Source organism: Mastacembelus armatus, unplaced genomic scaffold, assembly GCF_900324485.2.
Source record: "Mastacembelus armatus unplaced genomic scaffold, fMasArm1.2, whole genome shotgun sequence".
Taxonomy (NCBI): Eukaryota; Metazoa; Chordata; class Actinopteri; order Synbranchiformes; family Mastacembelidae; genus Mastacembelus; species Mastacembelus armatus.
The window spans coordinates 829,552-855,973 of NW_022872853.1; the positions used below are offsets into that span (position 1 = coordinate 829,552).

General features: G+C 45.5%; 1 protein-coding gene across 2 annotated transcripts in view; it reads right to left on the bottom strand.

Annotated features, from left to right (window-relative positions):
* gje1a (gap junction protein epsilon 1a) overlaps window positions 1-26,422 on the bottom strand; it is a 57,694-nt gene that overhangs the window by 23,199 nt on the left and 8,073 nt on the right. Inside the window, exons 2-3 of one of the 2 annotated variants that reach the window (XM_026308225.1) lie at window positions 14,242-14,329; window positions 13,622-13,754 (exon numbers count right to left, since the gene is read on the bottom strand). The gene's annotated coding sequence lies outside the window, so the exon portion shown is untranslated. The remainder of the gene's footprint in view (window positions 1-13,621; window positions 13,755-14,241; window positions 14,330-26,422) is intronic. The other variant, XM_026308228.1, reaches the window with a different exon arrangement.

The following is a 26,422-nucleotide window of genomic DNA, read 5'->3' on the forward strand; positions in this document are numbered from 1 at the left end:
TTATGGCAGGTGCTACTGCAGTAAGTGCTCTAGATCAGTCATGGCTTCTAGGTCCATGCAGCTGCTTGTGTTTAGTCACCTGGGGAAAGCTTATGACCCATGAAGGGAACGGGGGTGCTGGGGCCACTTTACCAGACTCGTGGTCCTTAAAAAACAGTGAGGTCAATATCGTTCAATATTTTTCAAGTGTTCTCTGTGGGCACCTTCATGGACACAATCTGTGGGTCTAGATGAAGGTCAGGAGGGTCTGTTCTGACCCTCAGCTTTGGGCCTCAGCTTTGGGCAGGGACCACCACTGGAGAGCTTTTAATGTGAAAGAGATGGAGGTTCTGACAGCACACCAAGAACAAACAGAACCAACAAACACTATTTTATTATTTTACAGGTCCTTCAATTTCATTTTGCATAATTACTCCTGAAAAGAACCTCCATGCTCCAGCTCAGGTCCAGGTCTGAAGCTGAACTGGTCCAAAATGTCAGAAAGTGAAGTGTCAGAGATGCAGTGATGCTTCCTTCCATCTTTCCTGCAGCAGCAGATTAAATGAAGCCTTGGAAATGGAGGCAAACAGTTTCCTCCAGGTGTCCCAGCTTTGGCTGAGTCCTTCCAACAAACTGTGTGTGTGTAAAGACTGGGGTCCATTATTTGGACCATTCAGCCCAGCAGGAAGCAGGTCTGGGTCTGGCTGGTCCAATGAACAGAGTCAGGATAATGAGGCTGTGGAAGGAAAGAACAAGACGCTCGGCTTCAAACGATGGAAGGACAGCTCAGTCTGCAGACTGTCCAGGTGGAGAGGGAAAGACACCTATGGGTGCAACAACAACAACAGGTGCTGTCTGTGCCAACAACGTTAGAGTCAGCCACAGGGTGTGAGGCTGCTGGAGGATCCAACATTTAGATTTGCCAGATGTTTGTTCATGTTTTAGTTCAGAGGCATTTCAGTCAAATACACATCTGGAAAACTGCACTGACCCCAGACTTTGGATGAGGACTGTACTATACTATAGCTCCCCTTCGTTCTGCAGTAAGAGAAGAGGACTGCTTGTAGGACTTCTTGAAGACATGGTTCCTGTGTCAGCTCTGCTTCAGCCTGACCATATTCGTGCACTGATCCACGTGGCGTTTACACACCGATGCTGTGACGGACTCTGTATTACGTTGTGGTGTTTTCTTTCTTCTGTTTGATGTTTTCAGTGTTTTTCAGTGCCAGACACGCTTCACTTTCCTGTGACAGAAAACCACTCGCATATTAAATGTTCCTATACGTGCACACGTGCACACGTGCACAGCCACTCTAAGAGTTTTCACGTACTTTGACACAAAGCAGTGTTTTTTCAGTAACATTACAGGAGACAAGATGCAGTTCAGGGTGTCATAATGACTGGTTGTCACCTCGGGCTCTCGGCTCTTTAAAAGGCACAATAAGATGCAAGTGGGACTGAAATTACAGCGAGCAGGTGGGTGTCAGAGTGTCACCTGCTGGGTCCTGCCGGTCTGCCTATAAGAGGATGAGGCGAGTACTGTCGCCATCAAAACTTCCATCATGCTGTTAACTGGAAGGATTGTGGTGGTGACCTGTCCAGGGTGTATTACCGAGTCGCAGTTGTTTAGAGCGAGGCCAAAGCTTTGGTGGTTCACTCAGACCCTCTGCCATGATTTACTGCAGGGACTGACCTGCGACCAATCCCTGGTCGCTCTGATGCTTCACACTGAGAGCAACAGGTTTAAATCTACCAGGAGCTGCAGAGTATTAGCAGCGTTAAGGCACTGGCTTCACAGAGCAAAGGGAAGCTCTAAAAGCTGCTGTTTCTTCGGCAAACAGCTTTTGTTCTCAGTCTGATTTAGCAGCCAGTGTAACAGAAACACATTTCCAGTCAGCCCTGAACCCAACAGGGCCATGTATAAAGCTGCTCAGCATTTGGTAACCATGCTTTGTGTCATGTTTAGTAAACGGCTGCATGATTCTTAATAATGTCTCTGTTGATTATATGCTACCATCCCTCCTCAGGACACCTTTGTCAGACACAGGCCAGAACAAATAACCATTACAATGTTTCACAGGTGTCACATGTTTGACTGGTCTGACTGGGGGTTTCCCTAATGGAGTCTGGACTCTAACACAGGGGTATTATGGACCGTGTGGAGTCTGCAGTGCAGGCACTTCATTGAAATGTGGCACTAATGTGATCATCTGGGCAGAAATTCATCCTGGTACTTCTTATGCTAAAAATGCTAATTTACTGTGATAATAGCTGCTTCCCTGCATTCGATCACACCAATCAACCTGAGAGAGGCCCTGGGAGAAATAATGAGAAGCCTCTGCTGAAATCTGAACTGTTCTGTCTTTCACCTCTCGGGCTCTGCTTTTTCTCTCTGCAGTGTCTCTCGTTTCTTTTACAAACATCATCCCCACGACGCAGGAAAACCTCAGTGAGTAACCTCAGTGAGTAACCTGATTCTCTAGCACGACGATCATTTACACACAGGAACTGATTTGTAGCTTACAAAGCCTGAAATCAGCATCTCTCGTCTGTTCTCGCTTCTTTTTCTGTCTTTTTCCTCAGTGTCTGGTCCGTTTGTCCCTTCTCTCTTTATCTGCCCCCTCTCGCTCTAATGATGTGTTTGGATGCAGAGACCTGTTCCTGCTGTGGAACAGGTCTACAGATCTGAATATGAAGCTGTGCTGTCTCCGTGTTCACCGACTTGCCTGGTTAATGTATTAATAGCGTAAATAAATATGATGGAAAATTAAATGAGAAGCTCATGTCTGTGTCTGTTAAAGGTTATAGCCAGCAGCCAGTTAGCTTAGCTTAGCACAAAGACTGGAAACAGAGGGAAACAGCTAGCCTTGTTCAGTAACTCCTGCTCACACCTGGAAGAAATAACTCTGATATTTCTGGACATGAGGTATTTCTACTCATGTGGTATGTTTTTGTACATTAAACAACCGCTGAGATTTAAAGATGCCAGGACACTAGTGGAGCCTGTATCTGTGAGGTGCTGAGGTTTCACAGAGAAAAAGCAGTGAACCCAGAGCACATAGGTCTGACTGGCTGACTCTCCATCAAACACCTGGCTCTAAAGTCCTGGAGCTGTAAGTACTGTATACCTGTCAGAGTGTACTGCAGGACTGAAGTACCACAGACTGTACCACTGTGCCCCATTTACAACACAGCAGGGTTTTAATATGTGAGTGGCTGAGAACGTGCCGGTCTCCAGTACTTACCCACTGATTCCAGCTGCTGTGGAATCTAAGATTTAAAACCTGCCGTTGTGACTGTGTGTGTCTCTGAAAACAACATGTGAGAGCTTCGTAGGCCTCGTCACGACAGGAGCAAACAGTCATGTGGATGAGGAGGACGCAGCTGCTTTATAAAAGCTGAGTTAACTGCACTAAGCAACTGAAAAGCATCACTGGTCCTGAATCAGAGGACAACACATCCATAAACAGTCGGGCTGAGTAATGAGGGAAAATGAAATGCAGCTCAGTCTGATTGGGTTAGTTTCCAACTGCAGAGAGAAGAAATTACATTAATTATGGGGGACAACTAAAAATAATTATAGTAATCAGGTTAAACAGTTATACAGGCAGAAACATAATCAGTTACACAGCAGCTTCTTGCAGCTCAGAGTAATTTCACATTGTGAGAGGAAGAAACTTTGTCAGGAAGAGGAAATCTGTTCTGCTCTTCTGTCTCATAATGTTCATGAATCTGGTCACATTCTGTTTTTGTCTTAGTGTGTTTATTTAATCATGAACACTAGTTTATTCTGACTCAGCCCCACATGCATCATCCTGCTGCCACTGATACTCACTACAGACAAAATGTGGATTCATCCGCCGCTGAAAATAGACCCGTTGTTTGGTGAAACTACAGTGAGCAGCTGCTTCAGGTCTGTACTGAAACCACACGTCTGTGAGGTGTTAAGGAACAAATGCAATAGATGCTTAGGAACTGCAGAGTGAAAACTGCTGTAAAGAAATCCAAACCCACTCTAAAGACTAAGAAGAGACAAGCTGCACCATATGGGAGGAGAGAACAGAAGTTTGTACAGATGGCTGCTGTGCCTCATCCATCACAGCCAGGTCAAAAACTGCCATCACACACCGACAGTGTTAAAAGGCTGAAAGTCACCTCCCCTTCACTTTTTAGGAATTATACTGGCATATCAAACCCCACCCACCTGGGCTTCATCACAGGATAAAACAAACATTACCCAAGTCTGACCTGCTGTCAGGAGTCGGGTGGTGACGACGGTGAATCCGACCTCTGCTCATCACGTAAACCCGCAGTGACAGGTCCAGGGAGGCCGGCTGATTGGATTAGAGGAACCAAATATGCAAAAGAAAATGAGTAACGATACGACAAAAGATAAAAAAAGACAAGTGACGATAAACAGAAGAGAAAGGAGGACAGAGGACTGATCAGCCCCGCAGCTACACCTGCTGCTCAGTTGGAAAGGAGAGATCTGTCACCACTTTATACTTGGAACAGACACAATGAGAAGCTTCCTCATAAATAAGAAATAACTAATGTGAAGTTTAGTCAGCGAAGGAAAAGAAGCAGAGACAAAGACAATTTAAAGACATTACAGCCACATTTTACTGCAGTGTCCTCTGGTCCGTTCAGACGCTGCCTGCTGCAGGCTCAGAGCTGAAAGAGCTGCAGGTGAGTCAGCTATTGTTCAGATGAGGCCTTTAGGACTAGCTGGGTTCAAGATGTTCATTACCTACCGGGGAAAGCCTCTCTAATCTGTCCCCAGCCTTTAAAACGCAGAATGGGACTTAAATCACCTGCTCAGCTGCTCAGTCTGTCCCCGTCCGTCTTCCACTCCTTACAGTTCAGCGTCCACATTTGGCCCTGTCCCCTCCAGCTTTGTGCTTCTCCTTGTTTGAGCGTTGCATTTAGTTTCTTCCTTCAACAGCAGCAGCAAACAACAGACTGAAGGCTTGAACCCAAACATGAACACTGAGCTGCTCTCAGGCTCTTTCTTAGTTTTCAGTCTGTTGACGGGCTGATGACAGAGTTTTATCTAACCATGCCATAAACTGATATTTGCAGAATAAACTACTCAGATATACAAACTGTTTGCGTAGATGTTATTAGTAATATTTATCTTGAGCCTTAGTTCTGTCAAACACATGCTGGTACTGTAAAACCAACGGGATTATGAGCCTGTTCACTATTCATCTTTAAAATGAATCCTCCATCCTCCTGCCACCAACCCAGAGGAGCTCACATCTGTTCGCACACGACTCCAGGCTGGAAACACAGAGCCAAAGGATTAGCTGCAGGAAGAGAGCAGTGTGTGCTGCAGAGACAAACAGAGAAACAGACAAACAAACAAACAAGGAGGAAGGTGGAGGAGGAGGAGGATCAGGGGAAACAGACGCTAACTTCCAAACCGACTGACACAGAACACCAAGCGCTGGCCGACCTGAACAGAGGTGCTGTACACAGTTTGACATCAACGAACCCAAACGCAAGATCTAACATCTGGTCCCTCACAGCTGGAATGTGTGGTCAGGAAATACAGGCATGGTTTTTGGACTGTGGGTCAAACTCTGCGTACAGGACATGAGAATATTAGTAGCTGACAGTTCATTGTTGTGAATGTTCATCACACTGGGTTGCTTCATATTAAATTATATACATGTGTCATTGAGTTTCTACACTGACGTTGTTCATCTTGTGGACCATGTTTTTAAAGGTCCCCCAGTTATTCCAGTCTGGACCATCATGTTCCCACCAGGCTTCACCGTGGGGACAGTGAGGTGGTTGTGGCCTCAGCTCACTTTTCATTCAGCCTGAAAGTAGAATCATTTTATGTAAATATTGTGAGGGTTACTTCTATAGATTACTGGTCTAAACAAACAAGCTGTTAAGTAAAGCAGATTATTTTAATGAATTTTGAGGGGATTTGTGGTTTCATTGATTTCAGACGGATTAAAGGCTTCTAAGCCTTTAATGTAAAGTAGCAGCCCTGCAGGAACCAAGATCTAAATCCAAGCCAACACAGAAACAAGCAGCCACGATTCTCATTTAGCCTGGTCTGCATCTGACCAAACCTTTTATTTTTGAGCCGTCTGCAGTGTTTTAGAGGGGGAGGAGAAACATGCAGCCGCCACACACAACAAGACTGAGCCTGTAACCACGGCAACTAAACACAACAAGGATGGAGAAAGCTGTCACCACGGTAACTAAACAAGAATGGAGAAAGCTGTCACCATGGCAACTAAACATAAGGATCGAAAAAGCTGTCACCACGGTAACTAAACAAGAATGGAGAAAGTTGTCACCACGGTAACTAAACACAACAAGGATGGAGAAAGCTGTCACCACGGTAACTAAACACAACAAGGATGGAGAAAGCTGTCACCACGGTAACTAAACACAAGGATGGAGAAAGCTGTCACCACGGTAACTAAACAAGAATGGAGAAAGCTGTCACCACGGTAACTAAACACAACAAGGATGGAGAAAGCTGTCACCACGGTAACTGAGCACAACAATGATGGAGACGGCTGTAACCATGGTAACTGGAGCCTCAAACTCTGTAACAAGTATATAATCTTTAAACAGGGCTCAGGACATTATCTGCATTTTAGATCAATACACAAAGAAAACTTTCCATGTGTGTACGCCACATTCTAACTTGCTTAATTATATTAGCGTGTTTTTATTGCAGCAGGATTAGTTTTTGTTAGCAACTAAGTTTACAGGTGATATAAATCATTTTTAGCAAATAAACAAAAAAAAGTTGTTTTTCTTTGAATTTCACTAAAATGTATTTATTCACTAGAATGAACAAATCATAGTGTCTGCAACTACTTTGTTGTGTGTTTTGAATGTAAGATCCTTAATAAACATGACAAATGTGTTTAGTTTGGATCTGTGTGCTCCACTGGGGTCTGAGAGTAAAACAGAAATTACTGTGTTCAGACACTTGAATGTCCTTTATCATCTTCTCATTACTCAGTTTGAGACCAGGCCTGACTGCAGAGCTCTCACACTCACTGATCAACACACACCACTGAACCCTAACCAGGACTGAGCAGCACTACTTTTCTCGCACATACACACAAGTTTTCTGTTTTGTGTGTTTCACTATGCTGGTGTTGGGCTTCAGTGTCGTCTGCTACTGTGCTGTTCACATCCTGCCTCCTGTGCAGACCCATGTTTATGCTGTGTTTAACCTGGAGCTTAACATATTTCTATGGACTAGACCTGACGTAGCATAAACGTGAATACTTATTCATTTCCTGGAAATATCCAGGTAGTTAACAGCTAAATACCAAGTAATTCCTAGAAAATAACAAGATAAATATCCAGGAAGTTAACTGGGAAATACAGGACCCAGAAAATAATATGATTGTTAAGATACCCCCAGAAACCAGAGATACCCCCCGAAACCAGAGATACCCCCCGAAACCAGAGATAACCCCCGAAACCAGAGATACCCCCCAGAAACCAGAGATACCCCCAGAAACCAGAGATACCCCCAGAAACCAGAGATACCCCCAGAAACCAGAGATAGCCCCCGAAACCAGAGATAGCCCCCGAAACCAGAGATAGCCCCCGAAACCAGAGATAACCCCCGAAACCAGAGATACCCCCAGAAACCAGAGATACCCCCAGAAACCAGAGATACCCCCAGAAACCAGAGATACCCCCAGAAACCAGATACCCCCTGAAACCAGAGATACCCCCTGAAACCAGAGATACCCCCTGAAACCAGAGATACCCCCAGAAACCAGAGATACCCCCAGAAACCAGAGATAGCCCTGAAACCAGAGATAGCCCTGAAACCAGAGATAGCCCTGAATCCATGAATATAAAATCTGCACTAAGCTGTTACTGAATCAGCCATAGCTGCATCTCCAGCTGAAAAGGTGACCATGAATAAAAAACAGTGTCAAGAGGATGAAAATTTGAAGGACCTTTATTTGTCCCACAGTCCTAAGAGCTCATCTGGGATGAATGATTTCAGGAAATGCAGAGTGAAAGCTGCAGAAAGACACGACACTTTAACAGGGAGTGAGACCCAGTTTGAAACAGCAGACATCAGGGTGAGAGATCCAGCAAAGGGAAGAATAAGAATCTTCATATATTTGCTGTATATATATCACAGGTGTAGTTTTAATAAGGGTCTTTTACATCCCATGAAATTCTCAGTAACAAGGAGAGTCAGAAAGAAAAATATCACAGCGACAGCTTGACGTGATGTTTCTGTCAGAAACACAACAGCCAAAGAAATCAGCGAACAAACATCGACCGAGTTTGACAGGAAGATTTTCGACAACTTATTCAGACGGCACATGCACACTAAAATGAATTTCCCCTGCAGCCATCAGTGATTTGTGTCAGACAAAAAGAAGCATTTCCAGCAACAGGAAGAAAACAGGAGTGTCTGTTGGAAACCCATTATGTCTGAGTCACAGCTGCAGAGCAGAACCACACATGACAAACGGAGAACGAATGAGCAGAAACGTCACAGAGAGGGAGCTGATACGGCATCAGATTGTCCTCAAATGGTTCAGAGAAATGAATTTCCCAAAGGCTTACAGAGGTTACCAAACACAGAGGACCATGACGTCATTCGCTGCTCGGCTGGAGACAAAGCCGGAAACCACAAGTGCGTTACGTGAGTCTCCGGGGACAGTGATCGGAGATAAATATCAGGAACCGCAGAAATATTAGTGTTGACAAAGAAATGCAATTATGTGACGTTTGTCAGAAGGATGTGGAGAAAACAGGGACAGGGGCTGCACTGCAGGACCAGCTAATTTGGCTTCAGTGGGTCAACGACCGGAACGAACCCCCCACGGATCGTCATATCAAACACACCAGAGTTTCACCTTAAAACTGAAAAGTGATCACAGGCCACAGGGACGGACCCAGCTGTGCTCGGTTTGGGTGGAAACGTCCCCATGCTGCATGAATGTAGAAGCATCAGTCAGAAATAACAACAGGGACTTCTGTTAGCTGAAGTATCTGAGGCTGGAAAAACGCTTGTGTTCATTGATTCGACTTTTCCACCTGCCCACTGTAGATCAATGTGCACAGGGTGGAACCAAAGGCCTTCATTGATCACTGCTGATATCCACTTAAAGCAGAAGTCTCTGATATAATTCTGATTTGTCTTCTCGTTAATAACCAGATTAGCGAAGACTGGCAGCTCTGGGGGCTGTTCCCATTTCCAACCATCACCTCCACTGATATAGTGGCTATATTATTTTATTAATAGTGAAAACAAATATGGTTCAGAACAGCTTCCTGCTGTGGCAGAAAGCATGTATTTCAAAATAAAGGCAGAGTAAGCAGCCATGAGTCAGAGGCCCCAAGAAAGAACAGTTAACAGAAAAACCTTCATTTACTCTCAAAAGAGCCCTGGTGTGTCTCATACAGCACAGAGGAGAAACATCACACACACACACACACACACACACAGATTCATCCTCTGTTGGTGTGGATTCCCCTTCAGAGCTGCTCATGTTATTAGAACAAACAAACATCAGACTGAACTTATTCAGACATTTCATATTGTCTTATTTTTTGGTTTTCTCTTTTTTTTGCTGCTCAGGATCAATAAAGTTTCATCGCACGTCTTCTACCCTGAAAATAAAGTGTCTTCTCTGCCAAACGTTATTTACTGGTGACTCAGACCATGAAGTGAAAAAACCTTGTGTGTGAAACTGTTTGAAATATCACCCCCCTCTGATCAATACAGCATTATCTTCCATTAGTCAAATCACACACACACACACACACACACACACACACACACACACACACACACACACACACACACACACACACACACACACACACACACACACACACACACACACACACACACACACACACACACACACACACACACACACACACACACACTTTCATTCACTCTCAGCCCGTGAATAAAAGATGAGCATCTTTCAGTGTGATCACTTCATTTACCAAAGGGTGAGATGAACATTTCACATCTCTGAGGCCAGATGTGCTGCTGAGGAAGCATCTCATTAAGGTTTTACTCCGACAGCAGCAAATTGAACTGAACGGGGGGGGGGGGCAAACAAACTGAACCACATTATTTGGCTGCACGTCACTGTACAACTGTACTTTCTAAAATAGTGAGGGAGTCCTGAGAATAATCAACAACACAGGCACAGTTAAAGACAGTTAATAATCAATAATCAATAACAGAGGAGGGAAAAGGTGCCTGTTTGGAAATACATATAAACACTGATCAAGGTGCTATGGGCTGTCAGTCATGTCTGCAGCATTAAATAATTATTGGAAAGCACTTTTTCATTCTGGATAAAAGCATTTCAGGCCTTTTATCTCGACCAATCAGCAACTAGCTCTGTAGCTGTGTGCGTTTTCACATTTGCATACTGAGAGCTGAACGAAAAAGAGGAAACCATCTCTCTCAGCGGGGAAACTCTGCCCAGGCAGACCAGACCTGACGGAAGAAATCTGACAGGCAGTTTTACCTACACACTCTCTGAAAATCCAATTTAATGGAAGGATCGGGACCCGCAGCGTTAAGCCCTTATGGGTGTGGATGATCAGTCGTTCTCAGTGTGTGTGGAGACCCACAGGTCATTTTCCTGCAGTAATGAGCTCCCTCTCCTGCTCCGCACCGGCATCAAGCTTCTTTTCCAGACTCAAATAAAAGAAAACCGAGGACGACGCAAAGAGAAGACCCGACCGACAGAGAGCCGCGCCTGCATCTCACAATGACGCTGTGCAGCAGGCTTATAAAGGAAAAGCATCACAAGTGCTGAGCGGGGGGGGGGGGGGCAGCAGGGGAAGAGCAGACAGAGAGGATCAGTCAGAAAGAACAATGCAGAGGAACCTGAGGCTAACAAACAAAAGCACCAGGGCAGGGAGCCTGGACCAGGCTGCAGAGTCCTGACCCCGACCCCATCCAGCAGCTCAGGGGACAAACTGGAAACTGTGGGTCAGGCCTTAAAGACTAATGGTAAATGTTAGCACACCGACATGCTGACATCACGCCAGGATCTGATACGACTCCTCTCTCTTTTTAATAAACAGCCTCGTCCTTCACATCCGAAGCGTGAGCTCAAATCAGGCAGCTCAGGATTGACACAAAACAAGTTAATGCCACTTTTGGCTGTTTGGGCAGAAACAGACTGTGCTCACATCATCAGGTCACAGCCGAGACGACGCCAGACCCAGAGACTCTTCTCTCCTCAGACTGACAGTGACAGCACAAAGCAGCAGCGTTTGATTCGGTTCACTGAGCCGGCTTCAGGGTGAGCCCTGAGAAATGAACACACTGAAACTAAACTTGAACATCAGCCCGACAGGAAGAAACCGTTTTATTATTCTGCTCAGTCAGAGAAATGACAAACACTAACAAACTGCAGCAAACCCCCAACAGCAACAGAAGAAAACACAGCACGACCCCCTGCTGCAGAAATCAGACCACCCATCAAATGATGAGCAATAATAAAAAGGCAGCTTCCTGTTGCTTCCTCTGAGTGAACAAAAGCCTGGGCCTCACTCGGCCACAGGCTCTGCTGCTGAAAAAGAATCAGGTGTGATTTTCAGCTTTTGGTCCTTCAACCGATGCAGATTCCTGGTTGTTTGGGGGACGGCTGGTCTTCTTCTCATCAGTTAAAGTTTAGAGTCTGTCTGCAAACGTTGGCTGACAGCCCCATATTTAAAACGTCTCCTGTCTGCAGTATAAGCACAGCTCTCACACACAGCTCCACATTACACTCCCGGCCTCCAGTGTCCCTGTCGAAAGCAAAGTGATGTACATCACACTCAGGACTGAGGTTAGTGCCAGACGCACTAAAACAGCTGCAGGTCCAGAGTCTGTCAGTGCTGTTTTTGTCTCTGATGGGTGGCTGCCCTCCGTTTGATGACACAGCTACAACTCAAATAAAGTCCCACGGTTTGAGAGAGGTCCAAAACATTTTATCCAGATGTCCGACTGCTTCAGCTGACATTAGTTTTACTGCAGCATCTGTTGACAACCTCAGATATAAACTACACCAGGAGGGGACAGGAGCAGTGAGGACATGGCTGCGTATTGTCTGTCTGAGGGACAACTGTCTTTGGAGTCCCACATGTGATCACTGGCTGCTGATCCGCCTAATGACGTCTCTGATGAACATCCATTACACTTCTGTTGCAGGGAACAACAGCTCAGTGAGGTCCAGTGTCTGGATCTCTGCATCATGAACCAGTCACAGGCAGTTTCACAACAGAGTCAACATTAATCCGGGGTCATAATACGGGGCTATAATACGGGTTTATCCGTCCATTCACTTTTACTCATGAGGCACAAACTCATTCTGTGTGTTATAAACCTTTTTTCTTAATAACATATTTGTCTTTATTTGAACCTTATGTGATCCAACAGAAACAGGCTACTTATGGTAAAAAATCATAAAGACGTCATTTAAACAATCTCGGTGTCAGAACTGTGATTAAACCACCTTCATTCATGAAATCATCATGAACCTGTTGATTGTTCCTGCATCGTGTTTCAGTGTTGACCCACTAACTAAATCACAGCATCACAAAGGATTCATTAAACACGTGTGTGGATGAATCCTTTGCATTGCTGCTGCTCTAATTGCAGCGAACCACGTCCGTCTGAAAATTGATTCCACTCCTGTTTCTAACGCTACAAAGGCAGATGATGCATTCAAAGCCCTGAAGAGTTCGTGGACGCTGTTAGGAAGGAGACGGGTTATTGAATGAAGGAAGCAAATGTCATCTAATCACCCACTGCTGAAATGATATGCGGCTCCTGGTGGAGATGTGAATGCAGGAAAAGGCTTATTTATTAGATGTGGGAGTCCAGTACAACATAAATCAGCTCAACACTTCATCTCTGTCCATTCACCCACCACCCACAGCAGGTCAGAGAATTAGCACCGACTGGATGAATCACATTAAGGTTCGTGAGACCGACATGAACAATGAGACCAGGACAAATACACTGCTAATAATTAGCGGTGTCACCCTGTTCACGTCTAATGGGTGCTGCAGGCCGTGACGCTTTGCAGAGTGGGTGACAAAATAAGAGCATTGTTCAACAGTGTTCAGCTGGAACCTAAAGACACTGTACTTTGGAATATTTCTGGACATTTTCAACAGTTTAGTTGAGCGTTGGACGGTTGGTTTTCATCCTCTCCTGCTTCTTTGTGCGTCAAAGACCCAACGGTGGGCAGGACTGAGACTTATGCTTTGGTTCAGGCTTGGACACTTGGTCGACATTTACAGCGTTGGATGGTAAATGTTCCGGTGCTAAGGAAGGAGAGGACATACCAGTCCTAGTCAGTCCCAGTAGGGTCTAAGAGGGTCAGTTTTATCCACTCTGCTAACGTCCCCCTGGCCTTTCATTTAGAGGACAGGACATCATGTTTGACACCACAGAGATGAGGAAAACAGTTAGCAGGCTCCTTAGTCACCTACAGGACAAGTTCACAGTGTTTATCCAAAAACTGTCCACAGGACCTTTCTCCAGAGCTGTGTCCCGTCTACGTCCTACGCCCCCTCACAGCCCATGGACTCAAATGTTGGACTGGACTGTTCTACAGCCAATTCTCTGTCCTGCTAACTGCTAACATGTTACCTGGACAGGTTGATGTTTGTCACAGTGTCAGTCTGTCTTCACTGCTGATTTCACTCCATCAGGACGAGACGGTGACGTCTCATCTAAAAGCTGCATGAGTTTCCTCCTCAGCTTCTGGTCAGTGGCACAGATTCTGTTGGGACGGAGAGAAAACCTGATTAACAAAAGGCTCCGATGTTTAAAGTCCCATCAAACACCTGAGCAGTGTGTGTGTGTGTGTGTGTGTGTGTAACAGTGAATTCTTCTGGACACAACAAAAGCACAGACGCCTCAAACTCTATTTCCTACTGATTTCCAACATGTTGTCCCAGCTACAAGGTATGAAAGGCTTCAACCAGAACCAGGACAAACTGCTGCCTGAAAGTATCAGCTCAGAAAAACTATAAAAATATTTCTGCTGTTTGACTCTATTGGTTATTAATCAACACACTGATCGGCTCTCGTCCCTGAAACGCTCTGCAGCTGCAGCCCAAACACTTTTTACTGGACCGGAACCATCGTTTTAGAAAGTGACGACGAGCCTTAGGTTCATTGAGAAAGTATCATGGCTGAGTTCAACACGTGCAGAAGCAGATGATGTTAATCACATGAATGAGCTGTCAGCTGGAGGGTGGACTCACAGTGACGACAGGCTGCTCCTCCTCTGCCTCCAGCCCTCCATCCTGTCCTCATCTGTCAGTTCACCTGTCAGTCTCTGGCTGTCAGGAGCTGTTTGATCACAACGACACACACACACACACACACACACACGCAACACACACAGACACACAGACACAGACACACACACACACACACGCTGTTAAACCTTCACCGTTGGGAACATGCTGTTTGCCTCACATCCTGTTTTACTGGTACACTCATTGTGTCACTGCAGGGGCAGAAATGTCCCATAATGCACTGGGAACGTTTACATCCCATCCTTTGTCCTAAGCTTGTTAAGTGGCTGCCTCACTTAAGAACACGGGGCCTTTGTGTCGCCCGCATGAACCAGCCCTGATGTTTGTGAGAGGCCACTTTCATTCTGCGTAGAACAGCCTGCAGCTGAATCACCAGCTCTGAAACAGGCTGAACACAAACGGGACATTTTCACCTTCATGCCATTTACTGTCAGTCTCTGACTTTTACAAAGCCAGACCCTTTTAGAAATTAGAACTGCAAATGGTTGGAGGTAAACGACTGTGCACTTTCCCAAGCACACATCACTTCACAGCCCTGCTGACTAACCCCCCCCCCTCCTGTACTTTCAAGGTGCTAACCAAGGCGGAATAAAAGGTTTTGTCACTGAGTGAAGGTCCAACTCCTCAGGAACCTGGACAGGCCAGAAAGCACCGTTAAAAGCCCCGACAGCTCTCCAGACACCGTGCAGAAATAAAGTGATTATTCACAGCAGCTCCAGTCGTTTATTAAAGAGCTCACATGGGCTTGTTTTCCTGAGGAAGGCAGATAATTGTTTGTTTGGTGGTGGAATCAGCTGAAAGGGAAACAAAACACAATCGCTCATGTTCCTTCATCATGTCTCAGTGCTGCTTTGTTTCCCCACAGCTCCCCCTCTTCACACCTCTTTGCTGTTTTCCATCTGTTCCTCAGTTTCATCCTCTCGTTGTTCTTCCTGCACTTTGGTCTCATTACCTTCATTAGTTTCTTTGTCCTCCTCTGTTCTTCTTCTTCTTTCCTTCACACACTCCATCCCTGGCCCTTTCTTTCCTCCTCCTCCTCCTCTTCTTCATAGCTTCTTCTTCTTCATAGCTTCTTCTCCACGTTGCTGCCGACAGTCCTGACTCTAACCAGGTCCCATTAGACCAGATGGACCTGTCCTCGAGGGCGTTGAGCCAAAACCCAGTTCAGCTGGTCTTTCATTAATCTGTCTCTGAAAAGCCTCCAACAATAAAGATAGAAATAATCTGGATTCATTCTTTATATATTTATAGGACCACTGGCAGAATAAAGTCATAATTATTTTAAAATGACCAAACTGATTCTCATATAATCAATTTACTACATTTTTGGCCCTTTTTCTCCAAATATTTCACTCTCTAGGTTCAAAACTGGATTTTAGTGTTAACCAGGATCATTTCACAGCTGGATGATGTTTTTCATGCAAACTGTCCAGACCCTTAACGAGTAGTCTTTGTGCCTGGACATAACCAGACCTTAAGCATGGGGGTCGCACGTCTGAAAACACGGTGAAGACACTGGCAAACAGCACAGATCAATCCTCTATGTTCAGCTGCTTATCAAGGTCTCGGACGTGGCGGCAGCAGGGAAAGCAAGATGTTTTTCTCCCAGGCCAGATGGGATCTATAATTCCTCAGGGTGGTCTCCTCCGATGTGGATGTGTCCAGAATATGCGAGAGACGCATCCTGATTACCTCGAGTGGCTCCTTCAAACACAGACGAGCAGCGTCTCTGCTCTGAGCTCCGTCTGGTTATCTGAGCTCCTCAGCGGCTCCCTGGGGCCCCAGATGCTCCAACAAGGGAATTCAATATAAATTCAGTGGATTTAAGATAATCGTTCAAATGGAGATAAAACAGACTGACATTTGTAAAGTCTGTCGAGAGCTGGGAAGAAAATGTCAACTATGTTTCAATGGCCAAACATGGAGCTGCTGTAAATTACAGCATATCTACCTGAGACAGTCGGGGGGGGGGGGGGTTATCTCTAGTTATCTTCTGCTCAGATAACTAGAGATAACTGTGTATACAAGTATACTGTGTATACAAATACACTTCCCTCACCTCAGTAACAACAATTTGGAGCCAGATCAATTAACTGCAGTGTTTCCTGTGACTAATCAAATGAATCCTGACGTGTCACTGTGAGGGATCAACAGCAGCTTATTCACCATCAACTGTGATTCTGCTCCTCCTCAGATGAAAACACAAACCAGTCTGGGAGAAGGACTGCAAACTATTTGTAGCTTCACTTAAATAAAGTCTGAACTTCTTGTCCTGTATCCAGCTTCTATTATTTATTCTCGATTAACTTTTTATCTTTTTAAAAGCACATTTTTAAAGATTCCAGTTCCTGTCAGGAAACCTGTTCCCTTCATTACGTAACAGCAGAGGAAACCTAAGAGCTCCACAGGAATGATGTTTGAGTGTGGGGCGAGAAGAAAAGCCAGTCCCGGGTGGAAATGGGTCCAGTGACTGACCAGTTTGTCCTCCGGGCCCTCCTTCTTCTTCACTGATGTGAAAACTGACGCTGACGTCGGTGGGATTAACGGGAGCAGGTGGGGGCGTGAATATGAATCGACTCTGACATCTTGTAAGGTCGTTTCTGTCGTCTGGAGACGAGAGAAACGGTACGTGCAGAAGGTCTCAGCGAGGGGCCGGGGGGGGGGACCACTACAGACCGACATGCATACATACAGGACCACGTCCAAATCCCCACAGGTCACTTTTACCTCAGAGAGCGTGAAGAGAAATGATTCTTCCTCACAAACACTTTTTAATTTGCACTCACACCATCACTTTGATTCACGTTTACTCAACCACAGCAAACATTTGCTTCTTCCATGTCATATTCCTGCTCACCTGGATTCACAGGTTAGAGAGGAAAGGATGAGGGCAAGAATATAAAGGTCAAAAGTCACGGACGCGTCATCTTTAATCCAACATGCTTAGACTGAGCTGCAGAGAAAAAGGCTGATACAGGTTCACAGCAACACGCTGCTCCTCAGGAAAACAGGGACAACTCTGCTCCAAACCAGCAGCTTCATGTTGTCTCAGAGAAAAACTCCAGAGAGTCCAAAGAGTTTCTCCTCGTTCAGCAGCTGGATAAGATTTTAATCAACAGATGTGGGGCGGCCCCCCCTGTGGAGCTCCCCTGGCACCGACACAGCAAAAGGGCTTTTTCTGTTTGCATTCACACTGACAGCAGGAACACCAACAAACCTAACAGCACGTTCATCTCTCAGCTCTAGATGTGGAGAGGCCGCACGTAGAGAACGCAGACTTGGTTTCCTCTTCGCTCCGTCCTGCGGCTCAAAGTTGACATTTAAGATCAAGCTGTGAAATTTAGTGTATCAGCTGTTCTGACAAAGTTCTGGAGAAGCAGGAAGCCCAATCTGCATGAAATCAATCTAACTTTAATACTTTAATGTGAAATCAATCGGAACGTTTGGCCGACACATAAAGGAGCTGAACTGAATCTTAACGTGGATCGATCTGCCCACACAGTCGATACCCAACGTCCACATTTCCACTTCAGTAACGGCTGCACTCAAACATCAACCGTTCAGCAAATCTGTTTATTGACCAGTGATTCGGTGTGAGCCAGAAGTTCAGCAAAGAACAAAGCAAAGTGACAGGAAGCGACGGAACCGACTCCACCCAAAGCCTTGGATGGAAAACGTCCAACGTGCCTTGACCCAGAGCTAAAACTCTGGAGACACCGGACCGACCCAGAGCTGCAAGTCCAGTGAACGGTGGGTCAAACCGAGTGTAAACAAACACCCAGTAGGAAACAAACAAACAAACAGCAGCAACAGGAGCTTGGAGCTGCTGTCTGGACTCTTTGTCTGTCGACGGCTTTGATTTTATCAAGCTGATGAAAAATAAATTGGTGATTCTTCTTCTTTGAATCTTTGAATCTCGTAATTACAGGGACTGTTGTTGTTTATTTCTGTTTATTTCTGTCTGTGGCTTTGAGGACCAGACCCAGGAGCTGCAGCTCTGCCAGGCTGCATTTCTTTGGACCACTGAATACAAAATATGGGGGCGATTGATTTCTGAGGCCTCATTTGTTTGTAGTTTGAGGTGTGGCACAGTCTCCTGCAGAGTCAAGCCCACAAGGTTTGTGCATGTTGGTACTGTGGATCAGAATCTTTTATTTTATTTTATTTTTTTAAACAAACATGAAGTCCTGCTAAAACCTGAGCTCTTCTTTCATCCAGGCCGCTGACACCAGAGCAGACAGCTCCCCCTTTCAGCACGTCTCTGTTGAGCAACAACACTTGTCCTGCTGGTTATCAGAGCTCTGTGAATTTTAATGTAGAGCTGACACCAGGCAGCTGTTTGGACCAGAAACAGGAAGAAATGGGCCTCAGCTTCAGTTTGGTCGACATAAAGTCCACTGGGTTAGTACTGTTTAAACTAAGGCTTCTTAAAAAGGAAGGAATGGAGCCTGATGTTCCTCTCATAATGGGAACAGGCCAATCAGAACCAAAGTGCATCATGTGACCACCTCAGTGGGAGCTGACTGGTCCAGTCTGGCCCAATCAGAAGGAAGTTCCAATGGGAGTGTAAACCTTTAATCTGATCAATAGGAAAATATTGGCCATGATTCTTTCTGCCCCACGTGGGGGGAACATTAGGGGACGGGATGAGTTTCCGGGGGGGAACAGAAACATGGCGGAACATTAGTACTAAATTGTTTTTGTGCCTTGGCTCTTGGTACTTTGTCATCATTGCTGAATGACTCCATTTGGGCTGGTATGTACCAGTATTTACCATTTTTATTTCCATACGAAATGACCGAACGCAACATTTTGGATCTCTAGTGGTCTAGTGTCAACACCTGCTGAAACAGAAACCGAAGTGGTGTCACACTTTCATTAGTGCAGTTTGTGCATGAACACGTCCCCCTACAACGCTCTCGTCTGCATGTAGGAGGGAAATTACACCTAAGTGAAGATGGCGTCTTTCATCCTGGGATGTGAAATGAGGGGAAATGGTTTTAATTGGTTTTGTAAATGGCTTTAATTGGCTGTGGGTAATCTGCAGCCTCTCTCAGTAAGAACATAAGGAGCTCGTATCTTGTTTCACCATCACGTCACGATGAGAACACGACGTAAGAAATTCACCAGAAAAAAAAAAACCAACAGATAAAAACAGACAAGATGGCCGACTTCGGCAGGCGGTAGGAAAAATTAGCTGGAGGTTGTTAACCACAGCAGGTTTGTGGTTAAGGATTAGGGATTAGGACTAGGATTGAGGGTTGACATTATTAACCCTGAGTTGACCGAGTCCAGTTACTGATCAGACACAGGATCATGAAAAAGCTTCATTTTATTTGCCTCCTGAAAATTATACAAATGATAACATGGCACATTTTTAATGCTGGAGCTGTTTATTGGTCTCCCAGACTGAAACTGAACTCAGCAGTGACAGTCTCAACTGTCTGACCTGAAAACTGGACTTTCTTCCCGCAGCTTCAGTGGAAAACCCTCCACAGCTTCATCACATCTACAGCTCATTCACTGTTTTAATATATTATGACTGTGTATTATTACCATGGACACCACTCCCACCTGCCACATGCACAGAAAAAGCTCTCGACACACAAACTGTCAGTGTTTTGTTTGCCTGGAGACTCATTTCCTTTCTCTCTCTCTCTCTCTCTCCCTCTGCCGACCTTCTCTCCGACTGAGCTGAAGGACCACCTCTCGGAGTAATATGCATTGATAAAACAAAGAGGTCCTCCCCTGCTTTCCTACTGAAGATGCCCTCCTCTGCAGCTGCTGCATCTCAATTGAAATTTCACACCATTTGGCTTCTATCAAAAGCTCAGGAGGGAATCTGAAATCAGTGTTACCAAGAAGACCTTGGAGGAAAGGGAGGGGAGTTATCTCTCAGGCAGGAGAAAAGACTAATGTGATAGGGTAAAACACAAAACATCCACATGGCAGATTTTCTGAGAACTGACGCTGCAAATGCTGATTTCCTCATCTGCATATGAAACGATGATGACACCTACATAGAAACTGGTCCACAGTTGGTTAGAAAGTGACAAAAAGAAGCAGTGAGTGTTTCCCTGACACACAACAACACAGAGGTGACACCCTCTGGCCCAAAAGAGCCTCACCTGAAATCTAAATACCCTGCGCAGTAAAACATAAGAACTATGTTCATGTTGTGCGCAGAGAGCAGCTTTCTTCCACACGACTGCACTGCTTCAGTAAAATAAGCATCACAGTAAAAAGACACACTGGAACCTAAGTCCATCACCTGGCCTGGGCGACCTCGTTTTAATCCAGCTCACACAAAGAGAAAAGATGACAGCTGCACACACACACTCCCAGTCCTCAGTGTCACTTCTCATACTGACAAAGCCTGAAGCCTCCTCCTGTCTTTGTTGTCCGCTAACCAAGAGGTCAAGCACAATCTTCCAAGAGCTGCCCTGCTGATTGGTTTCTCCTCCACTGCACTTTGGACGAGTGTCAGAGAGGGTTAAAGAACTAAATCAGTCCAGTACCCTTTTCAAGTGTGGACACACTGAAGATACAAACCAAAACAGCAGAGAGTCCGAAAAAAAAGGACAACATTAGCTGCAAGAAGCACCAGGCTTCACTGCTGTGAACTGTACGAGTGTATTTAAAACTCATCGTGTGTCGCACCTCTATGTCGACGATATCGTCTTTTTATTCCACATATTATTCCTCTTTGTCAAAACCTGATGTCTTCATGACCCACAATGCAGCTGGACTGCGATTCATTTTGTGCAGCTCGTTCTGGAATCAACATCTGAAAACAGACTGTGGTGTGTGTGTGTGTGTGCGTGTGTGTGTGTGTGTGTGTGTGTGATACCGTGGACTTTAATTAACTGAAACGTTAAATGTAAAACTGATTTGTGCTCAATGATAAGATCATTTCTTTGCTCAGAGTATTCTTTGCTGCATGTGTTTTCTAACGGATCATCATTTCTTTTACCTGAGCCTATTTCCAGAGTCTCAAATCGAACAGATGAGGTGGCGTTGACCTCGCCGAGCGCCTCGAGTGCGCGCTGAGACTTGACACGAATGGGGAAAATGAGGCAGGCGGTTTGGTTATGGTCTATCTGAGAGTCCAGTCGACTGCTGAGCCTGCAGACAGATTGACCTCAATCCGAGTGTAATGGAGAGAAGATTGATGTGAAAGGCTGAGCAGAGACAGGACGGCCCTCTGTTACTGTGTGAAACTAATGAAAACACACGAATCCTGATATGAAGCCATGATGGGAGATGGGAAAGCAGCTAGAGACGACTCAGACAGACCCAAAACACCCCAAATTGAAGACATATGAATATATAGCACTATGTTTGGGCGGACGCTCACTGAGCACATTCTGACCTCGACTCTCTCTGTTTTCTTCTGTCAAGGACAACATTTCTTATTGACTGGAGTTTGGCTAATTTCCTGCATTTTCAAACAGCTTTCCTCACATCTGGTTCGCACAACACATCTTAATTAAAATCAAAAATTAAACACAGGGTCTCAAAGACGTACTGCCAAGCGCAGACAGATGAATGCCTTTATTGTTGCAGCGAGCAGCCGTTAAACCGAGCAGGACTGGAAGCTCATAAACGTGATGAAGCACAAAGTGCAACACGCAGGACGATGCCTGCATCAGCAGCGCGACATGCAGCCATAATGCACAGTGGGCTGTTTGTTCGTATGCATTTCCTGTCGCTCTTTATGGAGAAGAACTAATTTCCCCCAGGACCAATAAAAATCTAATCACATGTGCGTTAGTCTGAGGTCGATGGCCGAACCCTCGCCCATCACAGATACTACTGCTCTATTCATCTACTGTGGTATTCACAGTATTCACAGTACTTTAATATGCTCTATGAGCTGTGTGTTGATGAGCAGCCAAATCACCTGCTAAACTACAAGAACTGTTTCCTACCTGTTTCCAGGGCACCTGAGGGCACCTGAGGGCACCTGAGGGCACCTGAGGGCACCTGAGGGCACCTGTCCCTTTGACCTCACACTGCATGTCCACCTTAGATCTCCTCAGTGCAGGAGGAGCCCACAGGGTGAGGAACAGGGTGAGGAACCCTCAGGTCATTGTTCAGATTATTATTAAATCCTCTTGGAACAAAAAGGCAGAAAAGCAGTGAGGTCGGCCGACCTTTGGGATCAACCTGAACCACTGTCCAGACTCATGGCAGGTCTCGGATCCATGTCCTTGTTTTCTGTGTATTGATCCTGCACACTCTGCTCTTCATAACAGTCAAAGCCACGAAGTGAGACACACACACACCAGCTAAGTATCTCCACGGTGTCTACCTTTAAACCACGGATGGATCACTGAGCTTTACTGGGGCCAGAGGTCAGGGGTCAGGGGTCAGGAGCCCAGACACCAGAGATCCACAAAACAATAGAGAAACCCAAAATGACCAAAGAGACCCCTGACAGATGTGTGTCCTCACTATGGTGATGACGAATAAAACGCATGTACCGACCCACTGCTGCCTCCGTCACATGCACTTTAAACACACACACACTGGGCCAGGAGGCGTTCTGCTTACTGACTGGCAGCTGGCTGATGAGCTGTAATGACAGGTTGGCAGGAGGCAAACACACACTCGACACACACCGCCTGATGAGTTGTAATGAAGGCGGTGCAGCAGCTCAGTGTGCACACACACCCAAACACACACACACACACACACCAGTATCTGAGCAGCCTTAATGAGCGATCAATCAGCAGCACTGCCTCACCATTCAGCTTTCATTGCATTTGCCTGTCTCCATTAGGACTCTTGTTAGTCGCAGTCTCCACATCACGGGTCCAATAAAATCCTCCATAACAAGCTTTTATGACATGACACGGACCTTAACCGACACACAGGGAAGATAATAAAAATGAATGGGGGCACTGACGGGCTCAGTTGGGTCTTTTCTGTGAAGGGCTTTGGTTCATTGTGGCTCAGTGTGTGCAGGACTAACCTTTAATTTGGAAATGGAGTCGTTCTGTTGGATGCATGACAACAACACAAGTTTACCAGACACACCTTCATATTAGGGAACAACCTGAACACTCTGCCCACCTGACTAATTGCTTCACTGCTGTAATATCACATTAAACATGAGGCGTAGAGAAGTTTGTCTCTGGCCCCTAACAAGCTAATCTGTTGTCTCACCAGTGCTGCTGATTCCAGCGTAAGAGGAGACGAATGACAGATGCAACCTATCAGGGACAGAAGGGAACAGTCCTGCAAATGGGATGAAACCAACAGCAGCAAGTGTCTGCTCATGATTCAAAAGGTAAAAGTCACTCCTGAGATTTACATGGACATGGACACGGTACAAACAGAGGTGAACGTTAGTCTGGTCTGTGTCTGAACACACTGTCAGATTACATGATGGTCTGTGGAGCAGTGAGTTGCTGCACATGTTATTTTAACCCAGACAGAGAACGACTCATCTCTAATCTTTGCTGCTGTACAGGTCAAATCTGGTGAAACACAGAGCGAAACAGCTCGTCCATCTGAGCACACACACATTTCTGCTGTGCAGCACTGTGGATGAACGGAGAATAACTCAGCACAATCTATCTTCAGAATTTGAATGAAAAGTGCTTCGGTTTCAAAAAACGTCGAGGGTCAAACTCCAAACTGCTGTCGCACTGCGACCAGGCCCGAGTACGGCTCGAGGTTATTAACTCCACCAAGAACAAGACGAGAGCGCCGAGACATAAAATGAAGCACACCCCAGCTCAGCCTCCTCCAACTTATCCAAATGAAAGCCCTGAGCTGTGGTCTGATCCATCATTACCATAGATTAACTTACTCTACATTAACGGATGCTGTCTCCGCAGGCTGCCTGCCTCCTGCCTGCTACATGACGCTCACGTCCTTTATCTCACACTGACAGACGCACAAGGGCAACGAAAACAGGCTAAATAAAGAGAAGCTCGTTAATTATGACGCTTAATGTAGGCACAGGGAGAATTAGAGGAGACGTTGATGTGGGAAATAAATAAGGCACTTCTGAGGTTACATAAGCAGCGATTTGTAATGAATTTGGATGTTATTCCCCCCAAAAATTAATTGTCTGTTTAAAATTAGTGCAGTTTATTTTCTAAATCCATTGTGACCTATATACTCAGTGTAATCAACAACATGCACAACAACTTGAGTCAACAACTTCAGTTTCTGTGTAGGGGGCATTTTTATAGTTTAACAACACGTGTAAACACAGTCAGGACACCAGCGTCTGCCACGTTACCAAAGGATGTTACCAAACCCATGACCAGTGACCTGGGGACCGTGGTACAGTCCGCAGGTACAGCCTCACTACATGGGGCTCAGGGCTGGAACCTGCCCCATGCTGACTAATGGAAAGAACCACAGGTTGTGCAGGACACACTTTATTTTTACAGAGAGGACTTCATGCAGCACAGGTCGCTGCATGAGCTGCCTGCTGGGACAGGGACGTTTCTGAATGGAGGTATGAAGGCATGAGGTCCCTCCACAGAATTTACCACCAGGTTTATAGAAAGGATCCCACACAGCCTTTTGAAGGGGTCTCTTCCAACAAACCCAGGGAAACCAAAAGAGGTGGGTTTAAAAAAAGAAAAGCCAAAACTGAAGCAGCCCGACACAGTAGGGGCTAAAAAAAAAAAAAAAAAAAAACAAGTGGAAAATGGATGGAAAATGAAAAATCTTGGGATTCCTGCACAGGGACTGCAGGATATGGCTGGATCTGGGCCACAGAGGCCTGGAGCCAGATAAACTCAGTCCTGTGGCTTCAACAGTGTTGGACAAGGGAAAAAGTGTTAGAAACAGAACTGATGCTGAGACAAAAGAACATGTTGGACAAAAGCAGGAAGAGGAATTAGACAAAAAAGATCCAGCATGAAACGCTCAATAATCACTGGAAACAATCTGTGTCTGAACCTGCTCCCATTACAGCGTCGTCGTTCCTGCTGCGATTCATGTTTGTGCTTAGAGGCAGCGAATGTGTTGAGGTCTGAGCTCTGTCATACTTCACATCAGCCTCCCTGAGGGATCGTGGTCCTGCAGGGTCCTCTTAAGACAAAATGAGGTTGGACTTTACTCTGCATCATTGGAATGGATCTTTATTTTTAGGCTGATTTGACTGGACTCCCACGTGTCGTGGCTGTTCCTCAGCCTCGTGTCGATGTTTGGTGCTGGCTGCACAACATTTATTCAGATCAACACCAGCAGATCCGCTCTGTGCAGGAGCACAAATCAAATTACACACAGCAGATGGAAACATATCTGCTGTGATGGAAGCTGAACCACTGAAGGCTGTCAGACACCGAGACATTCATCTTTGTTGTGCTTTTAGCACATCGCTGCCAGAACTTTCAGAAGACCACATTTTTTCATGCAATTAAATTTCCTGCCACAAGAAGAATCAATACTAAAAGTGAATCAAACCAATGACTGATGGTTAAAGTAGCACTGAGCATGGGTGGAGGAGACACTCCCATCACTGAGGTCAGGTCTGACTAAAACGGATCAGGAAGCACTAAAACGTCAGTTGACTTCTTCGATATGTAACTTTAGAGTCTTACTTCTCTAGATGAATGAATGATATTTGTCATGAACTCACTGGAGGTCAAGTCAAAAAGGATCCAGATGTGCCCTGCACCATCCCCAAACCACAAAAACAGAGTCACAGGTCTCACTGATCCTTTGGGTTGACTCACATTAACTAACATCAAAACTTATGTCTGGATATAAACTGCAAACTGCAGGTTCCCATGATCCATCTGATGCTAATTAACTTAGCCCAGTGTCGCAGCACCATCACCTTCTTTTCCTCATCTAATTATTCTATTTGCTTTTAACGCTCATCCTTGATTATTCTGCCCTGGATCTTCTTTTGCCACAGTTCGGCTGTTTTATTAAACTCTGGCACAGTCTGAGAATAACAAGCACCACATCAAATCACAGACACAACAAACAGGAAAAGGTTCTTATCAGGAGGTGGATCTTTAAAAGGCATCGGGCTGAGAAAGGCTCTGACAAAAAGACGTCACTAACAAAACAACAAAAAGTGCCTCCAGCTGTTCTGACTGCAGCCACAGCTGGATGTCAAACAGAGCACAGACTTCAGAAACAC